Source organism: Empidonax traillii, unplaced genomic scaffold (genome assembly GCF_003031625.1).
Source record: "Empidonax traillii isolate 1590-97213 ecotype Southwest subspecies unplaced genomic scaffold, ASM303162v1 scaffold224:size737649, whole genome shotgun sequence".
Lineage (NCBI taxonomy): Eukaryota > Metazoa > Chordata > Aves > Passeriformes > Tyrannidae > Empidonax > Empidonax traillii.
Window position 1 is genome coordinate 396,718 of NW_020955417.1, and position 13,008 is coordinate 409,725.

Sequence of the window (13,008 nt, forward strand, 5' to 3'; positions counted from 1 at the left end):
TGTCACTGGCTTTCTGCCAGCCTGACTGCAAACAGAGGCTTCGCACACAAAACCAGTCATCCCTGAAGACCCTGAACACTGGCAGTGCACTCCTAACTTACTGGGCCACAAGACATTGTAGATGTCTCCATGTACCATGCAGAAAAGCAAAACAGGATACTACTCTGTCCTCATTTGTTGAAAAGATGGGGATTGGGCACATTATCTCTCAAACATGAAAGACATTAAAACCACATCAAATCCTATTTCATATTTCTGAACAGCTTGTCAGTGAAGTTAAAACATTTGTATTGTAAGATTATTAAATGCCATCACCATAATTCACAAATACCATCTTAATCTTTCTAAATAAAAAGACACAAGCATTTCGATTTTCATGCCTTCCAAGCAGTCTGCATTTCAAACCTGCTGTGGCAAGGAAAACCGGAGACAGAAAATTAATCCTGCAAGACTTAATGCAAACTGCTGAACCAAGAGAGCCTTCTATTACTCTGTTCCAAGCACTTCCTCATTCTCTGAAGTTGCAAATCTCAATATTATGTTTTATTTAGGAGATTTAGGTCTAACATGTAAAGTAAACAAAAAAAATTCCAGAGAAAGTTGGCCCATGTAAATGCATTCCTACAAGTCTCTGCACTTTTCTTAGCCTCAACTCTGTGTGACAGAGGTCCCAGATACAAATACTGAGTAGAATCAGCAATATCAAAGAGGAACAAGTCATAGAAATATGCAGCAAAACTTAAACACTGACTGTCAAAGATTTCCATTTTCTCATTTATTTAAGGTTACTTGATATAGTAACCATGAAATAATATTTTGTATTCTTTCAAAAGAGAAGAATCGAATCACAACAGGTGCCATGAGACAGCAAAAGAGAAGATTATGAATTTTTGTTTTCTGAAGACTGACAACATCCCCTCCCACCACAACCTGTGACTTGCATGCCCAGTGAAAACATTAGACTCACTGTGAAGTGAAAAAAAATCAATCTCTGTGCTCTAAAGAAACTGGCATACAGTTTCAAAGTAAACCTTTCAAACATGGCAAATTTAAATTTTCAAAAGACAAGCTGACACCTACTAGCTCAAGATAAGATCATTAGTAATAAAACTTATGCTCTCAAATACCCGTATTTCCAACACTGATAAGAATTATTTTAATAAATTGTTTTTCCTCTTGTCCAATAATCCACTCAAGAAGATGAAACTAAGGGTAGGATCAAATAGAGGCTTCGGACTTGAATCAGTTCCTCATACAAGTGCTCAAGATGGACCACTAAAGGTGAAATGATTTGCCAAGAGGTTGAGAAAGAGATTTTCCTCACAGATCTACAGCAGAATCCCTTATACGTACTTGTACACTGTATTAAGCAAGAGCAGCCAATGACACAGTGCATGAAATGTGCATTTGACCGAGCTGCTGGCAGCCAACATGGGAAGTTCCTGTAATGCTCTCCACAATTCAGTTCAGAAACACTTCCACTACTTCCATCTTTGCGCAGCACCTTCACTAGCTATGACTGTACGCTAAACTGCAAATTGGATCAGACTTTCAAGATGATTTTTCAGAGCTTTAATATGTAATAACCACAAAGAATCAAGATGATACCTCTGTTCTCCAGAAAACATCACATTCATTACACTTGTATTTCTCATCTGCTGAGTTTTCAAGGTGCTCTGATAGCATGAAAGCATCACAGAGCGTTGCTCACCAGTCTGAGGTGTTGAACTTATTACCACAGGTACAAGAGTTGAGCCCAAAAGTACTGTTTTTCCACCAAGAAAAGGCTAATGGCATGACTTAAAAGCTGCCATAACGCCACAAATATTGCTTGAGTTCAGCAGGCTTGTGTGCAGCCAGGTGGAAAATTTCTGTTCACAGCAGCCTAGAGAGTGTCCAAAGGAGGGCAGTGAAGATGGTGAAGAGCCTTGAGGGGAAGCCATGAGGAGCCACTTGGGTGTGTCCAGCCTGGAGAAGAGGAGACTGAGGGGAGACCTCATCACAGTTTACAAGTTTCTCATGAGAGGAAGAGGAGAGGCAGGCACTGATCTCTTCTCTGTAATGACCAGAGACTGGACCCGAGGCAATGACCAGAAGTTGTGTCAGGGGAGGTTTAGGTTGGGCATTAGAAAAAGGTTCTTCACCCAGAGGGTGGTTGGGCACTGGAACAGGCTCCCCAGGGAAGTGGTCAGAGCCCCCAAGCCTGACAGAGTTCAAGAAGCATTTGGATGATACTCTCAGGAACATGGTGTGCAGGGCCAGGGGTTGGATTCTATGATCCTTGTGGGTCCCTTCCAACTTGGCATATTCTGTGATTCTGTGATCTAATCCACTGTGCAAACTGGGAAGACTTCAGTGGCACACACTGGAGAAGAGCCATCTCCCTACATGGTTTTTGTGGTCAGGAAGAAACACATTTAAGCCAAGAATTTTAAATATCCACATAATTAAAAACCTTTTAATGCTTTCTATCTCGCTTCCTGTCCTTATTTTCTCACAAAATTCTGAAAAATATTTTGTAACTGTACTCCCAAAAGTCACAGTTGTTCTTTTTAATAATTGTAAACCGATTGTCTAAATTTCATACAGAGCTATTTCCTCCAAAAGTGGATGTCCCTTTTTCATTTTAATTGCGTTGCCACAGCAAGTAATGCATCTTTAGAAAAATCAGGATGCTTTTATCTTTTCATTGTAGTGGTTAAATACTAAAACGGGAGCAGTAGCAGATCAAGAAGTCAAAGAAAACAAAAATCAATTCCCTGTTTTCTATTTCTGGAATTTATTTCTGTGTGTTTATGTCATAAACCCTTTCCCAAAAGTACTGACAATAATGGGTTTTCCTCCATCCAGACATGAAAAAACCCAAAACAAAAAAATCCCACACACACCCACCAAAAAAAACCCCACCAAGAAATACAAACAAACAAACAAACAAACCTCACCCCACAAAACCATGAGAAATCAAAATAAGGACCCAAACAGAGAAGGCACAAGAAGGGAATAAGAATCAAGAAGTAAAAATCTTATGATTGTATTTGAATGGAGAGCAAAGAACTTAAAAACACAAAGTACAACATCTTGGCATATACAAAGGCAATAAAGGAATTGCATAGTTATATACACCTGCAATGTACCTTGTCATAGCAATTAATCAAATGTCAGACACCATAATGTCATCAACTGTATTAAAGTGGCTGATATCTGTTAGACATTGTTAAATGGCTTTCATCCCTTCCCCCCAGTAATCTCTTGTGAGGTTCAGCAGAGCCTGGCTTCTTTTTTTTTTCTTTTAATTTTTATTTTTCTTGCTTCAGAAATAAAACAACGTCTCAGATTTCTAAGTCTTTGAATGGGTTCACACTTTCAAAATCAACTAACAGTGGAGGCTGCAGGAAAACTCTGGCAAATTAAATAAAGCTCGACAGAAGGGATTTCACGAAAGAAATTACCATTAAGAAATCTGGCTATTTAATACCTGTTAATTTAACATTTAAGAGCACAACATTATGCCAAACAATGTTCTGAAAAAACAAACAATTCCTAAGAACTCCTGATGCACTTGTTACCAAGGAAGGGATTGAGGGATTGTTCACATTAGCTTTACACCTGGGGAAGGAAGAAGGAGGAAAACAGGAGGTAAGGTTGCAAAGTATAGAGGGTGGCATTTTTGAAACCATGCCTCTAGGGAGCAATCAAATTTTTTCTGACAATGAAATACAAAAATTTCTTTATAAGGTTTTTATTTGCTTTCTCTGTGATAAAAAAAACTGCAAGGCATCATCGAGAGCATAGCTCTTTGCAATCTTTGCTGGCATCTGGCAATCTCTGCTGGCAAAATGCACTGAATTTATAGAGACCTCAGCAATCAACTGCCAGAAGACTAAGAATATACCCTTGGGCAGGTTTTAAAACAGGAGACAGTTTAGCATTTTCGTTCTCATAGGATTAGATACATCACTTTTTCTTCCCTTTCCTCCTCCTCCTTTCAAAAACAACTCCTGTTGGTGGATTGCTGGGGCAAAGGCACAGGCTATACTAGACCACGTAAAGAACACAGAGTTCAGAAGTAGCTTCTGCTTTTGACAACTTCAACTTTAATTAGAGAAAGTCAGCCAACAGGCAAAGGAGATGAGCCACCACGTGGGAGGACACACAGGTATCTGTCATTTAGCAGGCAACCCAGCAAAGCAGTCTTGGAAACTTGTTGTGTGCCATGGCATGGCAACAACTTCAGCATCACAGCAGAAACACAAGTTTCTCTTTTCTGAATCTTCCATTAAACAGTAGCTCTACAATAACTTACAACATAAGCACAAAGGCCAGAAAGACTGGCAGGGCCCACAGCTTAAATGACTGATAAATGAAAGCTGGAAACATCAGACAAACGAAAACAAACACCGTCACTGGCGTAAAAGTACAAGCATAACCCAGGTTCAAACCAAATCCCAAATCCCTAAATTAAAAGCCGGAAGAAGCAGTCTGCATGCTGGCACTGCCTCGGTGAGTTTATGGCTGCACAGTGACAAATAAGTTTGAAAGGACCAATGTTAAAATGCAATAAACAGGTAGAGCTGGCACCACTAAGATTTCTCCCATCACATTCACCTACCACTAAGATCTCTCCAATCTCATTCACCTGTAACACACTACCCAGTAGTCCAGTATATTCTCTACGTATCTCTCATCCCACCTACTAAGGGGTAACTTCTCAGAAGTAACACTTCCCTTAAGAAAAGGAGACAGAAAAATAATGAACAACTAACCAACTCACTTCTGCTAATACAAAGAAGTAAACTATTAAAGAGGGTGTTCCATCAAATTCCTCTGAGGGTAACTTAAATGATATATTTCTCCTTAACTATTTTTCCCTAAGATTCCACTGTTATAGAACCTGCCAATAAAATTCATCAACACAACTGAAATAGGAAAGATAAGCAGTATTAACACAAGAAGTTTCTTGACCTAAAGTTCTGGGGTCAGCCAGGTAAAAAGCAATTACTCTAACCTGAAATCATCATTTTGGCACTATTTTCCCATCCATAAAGGGAGGTATGGATGAGATTTCTTTGCAGAGAACACTAAATTGTTAGCTCTGTTCCAGTTCACTACAGTTTCTTATTGATTTTCTCTCGTTTTAGCCTGCATTGATTTGTTAATCTCTTCTCCGTAACAGTTCTAATGACAAACTGAAAATGAAAAACTGCATGCTTTAGGGCCTTTTCAACCAAGCCCTTGCTTCAAACCATATTTTCACTTGGATTTGGAACATGTCCACACACATACCCTGGGTTAGATCTGATTCATCTCAAACTAAGTTGGGTGCATTTTGCATTGAAACCATTCTGTTTAGGCTCCTCATGGATAAACAAGGCAAGCAAAATCACATCAGTGACTGGATTTCTGCACTAACAGTTGTCACCCTCCAAGGTTGCTGCTCACAAAAACTTTGTCTTAAAACCAGGCATTTTTTAAAAGTAATTTTGCAGCACTGCCCACGGTTAATTAGCAGGCATTAACCACATCATGCATGTGAATGGCACCACTGAACATTCTTGGCATTTGCTGGTGTAAAGAAATCCTTCAGAGCAGCAATGAGCTGGATCACAGGTTGTCTCTGAGCTCCAAGCTGCAGTCATGGTGCACTGTTACTAGAACCATCTATGCAAAGAGATGGGACCCAGTCAGTATTTTTAATTTAAGAAACATCCTATGAGCATATGGAGATCAGAGAGTTACAAGGCAACTTAGATTAGTCATTTTGCTGCTAACAGGCTCATTAAATACAGCTGCCAATTTGGTCTCATTGTTAGGGCCTCACAACTGACAAGCTGATGCGTGTCTGCACAAGCCATGGCTACTGCTGCAAAAAGTTTTAGCCTCTTTTCATTTCCCTGATCTCCAAGCGAGGTATTCATTTGGAATTCTAACTGCAACACACCATCAAATGGAAATTTAATTTATGAATTATGAAGATTAAAGCTTGCCCACACTCACATTTGTAACACCTGTCATCGCATGCTGGGTGGGTCTCCACCTCCTGACTTCATCCCATGTTAGTCCTGTCCTACACCACCCCATCTGTCAGCAAATCAACCTTTCCTGGTCTCCATACAGATTACAGAGCAGCATTACCACTGGCTGCTACTTCAGTGCTACAGTACAACCCTAGTAGAGGAATTTTGGTCATTTTAAACCAACCCTCATCTGCAAAAGTGATAATTTGAAAACTTCTAGTTTGTACTCACACAGCATCCACTCTGACACACAAAGCCAGTGCAGGAATTCTCCTTTGCCATTCACTTGGTGTGACTTTGATTTCCTGCCTCCCTTTATGCAACTCCAGCTGCAGAGAAACTGGTATGGGTGACAGGAAGCACCTGCTGGGAACCAGTATCATCTCCTCTTTTCTTTCCAAAATGTGCAGACCCAGAGTTGGTGAAGTAGGCTCTGCTTGTAACACACTGCTGTTCTTAACTTCCAGACATTACTTTGCTATGAATGTTAAACATCTCTCTACCCAGGTCACAAGATATTCTTTACAAACCACAGCCATGTCTTAATGGGATAAGAAAAGCACAGAATAAGTGGGATGGCTATCTAGCCAAAAGCTTGCATTTGGATTTCAGCAGTTTGGTACTGCTCTCCATTTCCTGCTAGAGAGAACCAACTGACCTAAGAAATAAATCCCATTTCCTCATTTCCTGTGACATAACTGTAAACTCTCAATGTTCTTGCAGCATTGCCAAGATGAGTGCTACTCTCCTACACAGGGCATGCAGAGCACACAAACACACCTAATCAAACACAGACTCACTGTATTTTGTATGCGGACTGTAGTTTCAATCTTCTAATACATCCTGTTTGGTTTTTTCCCTCCTAATAATAATAACTTCAACAATTTGGTCTCTTATTTTCATCCTTAATTGCAACTTGTCATTTGCACAGTGAGTTGTACTCAGAACCCACTTCTCCATGACCTTTATCTTCCTTTATTGTCACTTAAAATTAATTGATAAGACAAGAACTCAATACAAGAATATTAAAGGGACCATCCCTATGTTACAATTTTCATCACTGCATCTCCAAAACAGCGTAACAAAATCAATCAAGGAAAATTCAACAATGCCATTTCTCAAAGGACATGGACCAAGACCAACTTGTAAAAGACACCAATTTATGCCTATTAAAAAAACAAAACAAAGCAAAAAAACCTCACCACAATACACACTGACATACTACTTGCTTACCAAGTGAAAAACTCCACATCACTTAAACTTTTTTTCCTGTTTCCCTACCACCCAAAGTGGGTTTTTTTAAGAGGCTTATTGGATCAGTTACTGCACATATATTCTCAAACTCTGAGCAGTAAAATCTGATTTAGGAAAGCTCAGCTTGCTGTTTCTCTCCCACAAAAATATAAACCTCTCGTTTTGAACATTCAAAACAAAAAAATTTACAGTAGCCAAACAACTAAGTATTCGAAAGCCACACACAGAGCATAGAGATATGTAATACTATCAGGCTATTTCTTTTAATACCCTGAACTAGAGGGTATTAAAATCTCAGCTAGAGCTTTACTTACAAAAAGGCCTCTAACAATTTTCCCTGTGAAGCCAAAAAATTACATAAACAGTTTTTGGGATTTTTTTAAACAAAAAATTCTATTTTCAGTATCATTGGGAGTACATGTTAAGGTAATAACTATGCTTATACATTAACCTATCAGCTATATAATAAACAATTGATTTTCATCATAGCAGATATATTAGATTTGTTTTGTAGGCAGCTGCTTAACGTTTTGCCACGTGAATGGGGAAAAGGAAAAAAACAAGAACATACTAAAACCAAAGCTACCTTTCAAACACAAACAAAAATCACATCCCACTGCAACTGCACTGAAAAGAACAGCAATAAAGTTTGACTGCAAAGGGCCATGAGAATGTGGGCATTCATGATACCGTTCCCTGAAAAAAAGGAACCATACAGTGGATCCAAAGCCATCTGTATAGCACACTGAGATGAACATACCCATTGCAACTCTGGATCACAGTAGGATCAGGATAAACACAGTAGGCACAGGTTGCCACAGGTCTATCAGGTATTTTCATTCCCTGACACAACCGGACCCTACATCCACCATCAAGATTCAAGTTGAGTGATGGTTATTTTTCAATTTCCTTACTGAAATTCCAGAGATCCCTCCTCAGAAAACTGTGATCTAACACAGCTTGCTTTAAGTAGATAAGGATATGATGAAAACATGGCTCCATGTGAAGCCATGCACATCCAAAATAACTGCAGCCCTTCCTTCCATCCAGCTTAGCAAGAAACGTTCAGCACAGCACAGAGACTTCTCGCTTGTTTATTGCTGCAGCAAATGTTTGCTGCTGCAATGTGAATGACATGCTGAACATACCACAAACAGTGGAGGGATAGCTATTACAGCCAAAAATATCAAACAGACTGGAAGAGCATTTTGACAAGGAGGAAACATTAAACCAGGTCTTTGTAGCATCTGCTAAATACAGAGACTCATCATATTTCGGGCCATTTGTATTTAATTGTCCTTTCATCTGAAGAGCGGTAGATGTGAATGCGCATCAGGCAGCAGATGAGTCAGATGTTCTGAAGAGGTCCAATCAAGGACACCCCGCAACACAAGAGCACTGCATGCATAATGTCTCACACAGCCTCTTCTCAGTGCCTTGGCCTATTCCATGGTGGATGCACACCAAAGCACTGAGAAGGAAATAGTAAATAGACCTGCAGTCACAAAAGGCAAAAACTTTAAACACGTTCAACACCAGGAACCTCCACATACTCTTAAAGCTGCCAGGAAAACATACTCAGATTAGTGCATAATTACCTAAAACTCAGGCTTTTGTTCTTCTTTTGTTTCCGTGTAAAGAAAAAAAGTGCTCATATTTTTCAAGGTCAATGTTTTCAAACAAGTTTCTCAGATGAAGTCCAACTCACAACGGAATAGGTCACTCACAACACTTCAAAAATCAGGTTTTGAAGTGGCAGACACAGACACTACAGCAATTTCAGCTCAAAGAAAAGAGAATCCCTGATATTTGGTGAAGAAAATAGGTAAGCCACGGGCACAGAGACAAGGAGCAACACAGGAGGTTAAATTTCCTGCACTGTCCTTGAGTTAAACTAGTGTGTCTTTCATACTGTCCTCTAATCCTTAGATTAGTTTCTCCACTTTGGCTTTAACAATATTAACTGAAGTGCAGAAGCAATCAGCAGACCAAAGCTTTGCCAAAAATTCAGTTGAATCATTAGAAGTGATTTATAAAAACAGACCACGGATAAAAATCATTAGTTGTAATCCTCAACTGTTAAACTGTCTTCTGCATTAAACACAAAAACTGGAATTGTTAATTCAAGGTAAACATGAAAAAGAACTAATTTCTCTATATTTCTTTTAATTCAGCTCTCAAATCAAACCCCATCTCCATATGACAAAAAATGGAAAAAGGGATAACTTGTGTGTTAACAAAACACAGCTAACCCTACACAGCCTATGTACTGCAATTTAATGCATTTTCAAGTATAAATTCTAGCTTTGGCATTATTTTGTAATCTTGAAGTAAAACAATTTAGGCTCTTACTATCTGTTTTTTTCATTTCTCATCAACACAGCTCCTCCTAGGGTACAAATGATGCTCTTAAATCATCTTCACGCTGTTATCTCTGCAAAGAATGATGTCTGCTCCAGAACACTGCCATCGCTAATCACTCAAATCAGGTCTCTCACAGGTCTATAAGGAGGAACAGCGCTGAGGGCAGCAGAATAAAGATGAGATTGTTGATTCTCTTCCTTTTCAAGGAACGTACCTGAATGCGTCCCTTCACTTTCACGGATCACTCGTCCTGTCAAGCATAAGTTCCCCTGTGCAAAAACTACAGCTGCCTTGGCTTTGTATTGTTCAAAAACTGACAGAACTACATTCATGAGACACTGCACAAAGCACAGATGCAAAACAGTGTGAAACAGTTGTCTATAGATAACTAATGACAAAAAGTAGGGACACCCATATCAAAAATGAGTAAGAAAGCTGTCTGAGACCCAGTGGAGTCAACAATGACTAAACAAATTATTCATTAGTGCAGCATCATGGGCTCTGAAGCTCCAGTTCACCTCTGAGAGTGCACACATCCACACAATACTGATGATGGCAAGGAGAAGAGGCCAATTCTTCTAACCAAAGTCTCACTATGGGAGACTCCCAGGAGGTAGAGATGCAGTACCGACACTGCAGCTGAAGCTGTCGACCTGTACTTTTGTACCCTGTGAATTTTGACAGCCAGCTACCCTACAGGGAAATGCACACCTTTTGACTGGTTGTCTGCCCAGATGGAACCCCTGCACATTGCCTGATAACAGTTCCATTGCCTTATCGCAGAATCACAGAGTGGGTAAGACTGGAAGGGACCACAGCAGGTCAGGTAGTCCAACCTCTCTGCTCAAGCAGAGTCATCCTTGAGCACATTGCATAGGCTTGTGTCAAGCAGCTTCTGGAATATCTTAAGTGAACGAGACTCCACAACCTCTCTGGGCAATCTGTTCTAGTGTGCACAGGAAAGAAGTTCTTCCTCATATTCAGGTGAAACTTCCTATGCATCCATTTCTGTCTGTTGCCTCTTGTCCTATTGCTTGGCACCACCCTCCTGACATGCTCCCTTCAGATACTTATACATACTGATCAGGTCCCCTCTCAGTATCTTCTTCTTGAGAAGAGGCCCAGCTCCCTCCCTGTCCTTGTAAGAGAGATGCTCCAGTCCCCTCATCATCTCTGTCACCCTCCACTGGACCCACTCCAGGAGCTCCATGTCTCTCCTGTCCTGAGGAGCCCAGAACTTGCTGCAGCACTCCAGATGCAGCCTCACTGGGGCTGACTACAGGGGTAGGATCATCTCCCTTGAGCCACTGGCAGTGCTCTTCCTAATGCAACTCATACACCGCCTCTCAGACTCTAAAAGAACAAGAAAACAGTTTGCATGCAGTCTAGGTTGCATGTGGTGTCAGACCAGAGCAAATAACTTGAGTCAGATTTTCTTTCTGATCATCTTTATGCTTGAGGATAAATCATTTTGTAATCAAAGTAGCCATAAGAAAAGAAGAACTCCAAGGCCATTCAAGGATGTTATAAGGTAAAGGAATATTCATTATATGCTTATACAGCCTCAGCTAAAGCTGTGGCATTATTATTTTTAGGCTGGAGAAAGGCCATTGGCTAAACCATTACAAAGAGCTTCACCAAATGGTTTGAGTTGGAAGTGACCTTCAAAGGTCATAAAGTCCAAACCTCCTACAATAAGCAGGGACATCTTCAACTAGATCAGGTTGCTCAGGGCCCTATCCAATGTGACCTTGTACATTTCTAGGGATGGGGAAACCTCCCTGGGGCAACCTCTTTCACCATCCTCAACATAAAAAATTTATTCCTTTTTTTAGTATAAACCTACCCTCTCTTAGTTTAAAACCATTACCCCTTGTCTTGTGGCTAGAGGCCCTACTAAAAAGTCTGTCCTCATCTTTCCTAAAAGCCCCCTTTAGGTATGGAAGGTGCTATAAGGTCACCCCAGAGTCTCCTCTTCTCCAGGACGAACCACCCCAACTCTCACAGCCTCTCTTCATAGGAGAGGTGCTCCAGCCGTTTGATCATCTTTGTGGCCCTCCTCTGGACTCATTCCAATAGATCCACCTCTTTCTTATGCTGGGAGTCCCAGAGCTGGATGCAGCACCTCCAGGTGGAGTCTCACAAGAGCCAGGCAGAGGAGTAGAATCACCTCCCTTGACCTGCTGGCCACACTGCTTTTGATGCAGCCCAAGGTACTGTTGGCTTTCCGGGCTGAAAGTGCACATGGCCGGCGACTGCCAAGCTTCTCATCCACCGACATCTTCAAGTCCATCTCCTCAGGGCTGCTCTCAATCCATTCTCCACCCCGCCTGTATTTGTGCTTGGATTGCCCTAAAATATGTGCAGGACCTTGCACTTGGCCTTGTTGAACTTCATGAGGTTCACATGGGCCCACTTCTCCAGGCTGTCAAGGTCCCTCTGAGGGCATCCCTTCTTTCCAGTATGTTCACCACACATGGTGTCATTGGCAAGATGGCTGAGAGTGCACTTGATCACACCGTCCCTGTCACTGGCAATACCACTTGGGACTCTGGTCTCAATACCAACCCCTGGGGAACGCCACTCCTTGCTGGTCTCCAGTCTGACATCAAGCCATTGACCTCAACTCTTTTGACTGTAAAGATCCACTGCTTATCTAAGCAGTCCATCCATCAGATCCATGTCTCTCCAGTTTATAGACAGAATGTTGTGTGGGACAGTGCCAAATGCTTTGCACAAGTCCAGGTAGATGGCAACTGGATAGTGGCTTATCCAATTCCTCTGCCAGTTCCCTCAGGACCCATAGATGTATCAAACCAGATCTCATGGACTTCTCCACCGTCAGGTTCCTTAAATGGTCTCAAACCTGGTCTTCTCCTATAGCAGGAAATGCTTCATTCTCCCTATCCCTGCCTTCGCCTTTGGCAACTTGGACTGTGTGGCTGGAGCACTTTTTGTTTGGTTTTAATTCTTCAGCCTTTTTGAGAACAAGGTTGTTTTTCAGAAGCTTTACCGTTTTTTTTTAACCCCTTGCTAATGTTTAGTGCCCTGGATGACTGCACTCTTTTGAGACTGACACCTGGACAGATCATTAATCTGATATTCAGCCAACAAGGCTGCACTTTTAACGAAGTCCATCTTCTATCACCTGTTCTCCTATGTCTGCTTTCCTGAAGGTCTCCCCTTCTTCACTTACCCTACACCTCAAACTGTAGGTTTATAAAGCATCATAACAGATCAAGAGTAGGCATACTGGGCAGAAGACCTGGATCAGCCATGAACCACATATCTCAATCACACCATAACTTTCTGTTCCTACCCACACAGTACTGGGAATTTCCACTCTTCTCAGCTGCAATAAAAACCAGGAGAATTT

At 41.1% G+C, this 13,008-nt stretch overlaps 1 protein-coding gene across 1 annotated transcript in view; it reads right to left on the minus strand.

The window, feature by feature from the left end:
* The window catches only part of SERGEF (secretion regulating guanine nucleotide exchange factor), a 149,416-nt gene that overhangs the window by 104,803 nt on the left and 31,605 nt on the right, over positions 1–13,008 (minus strand).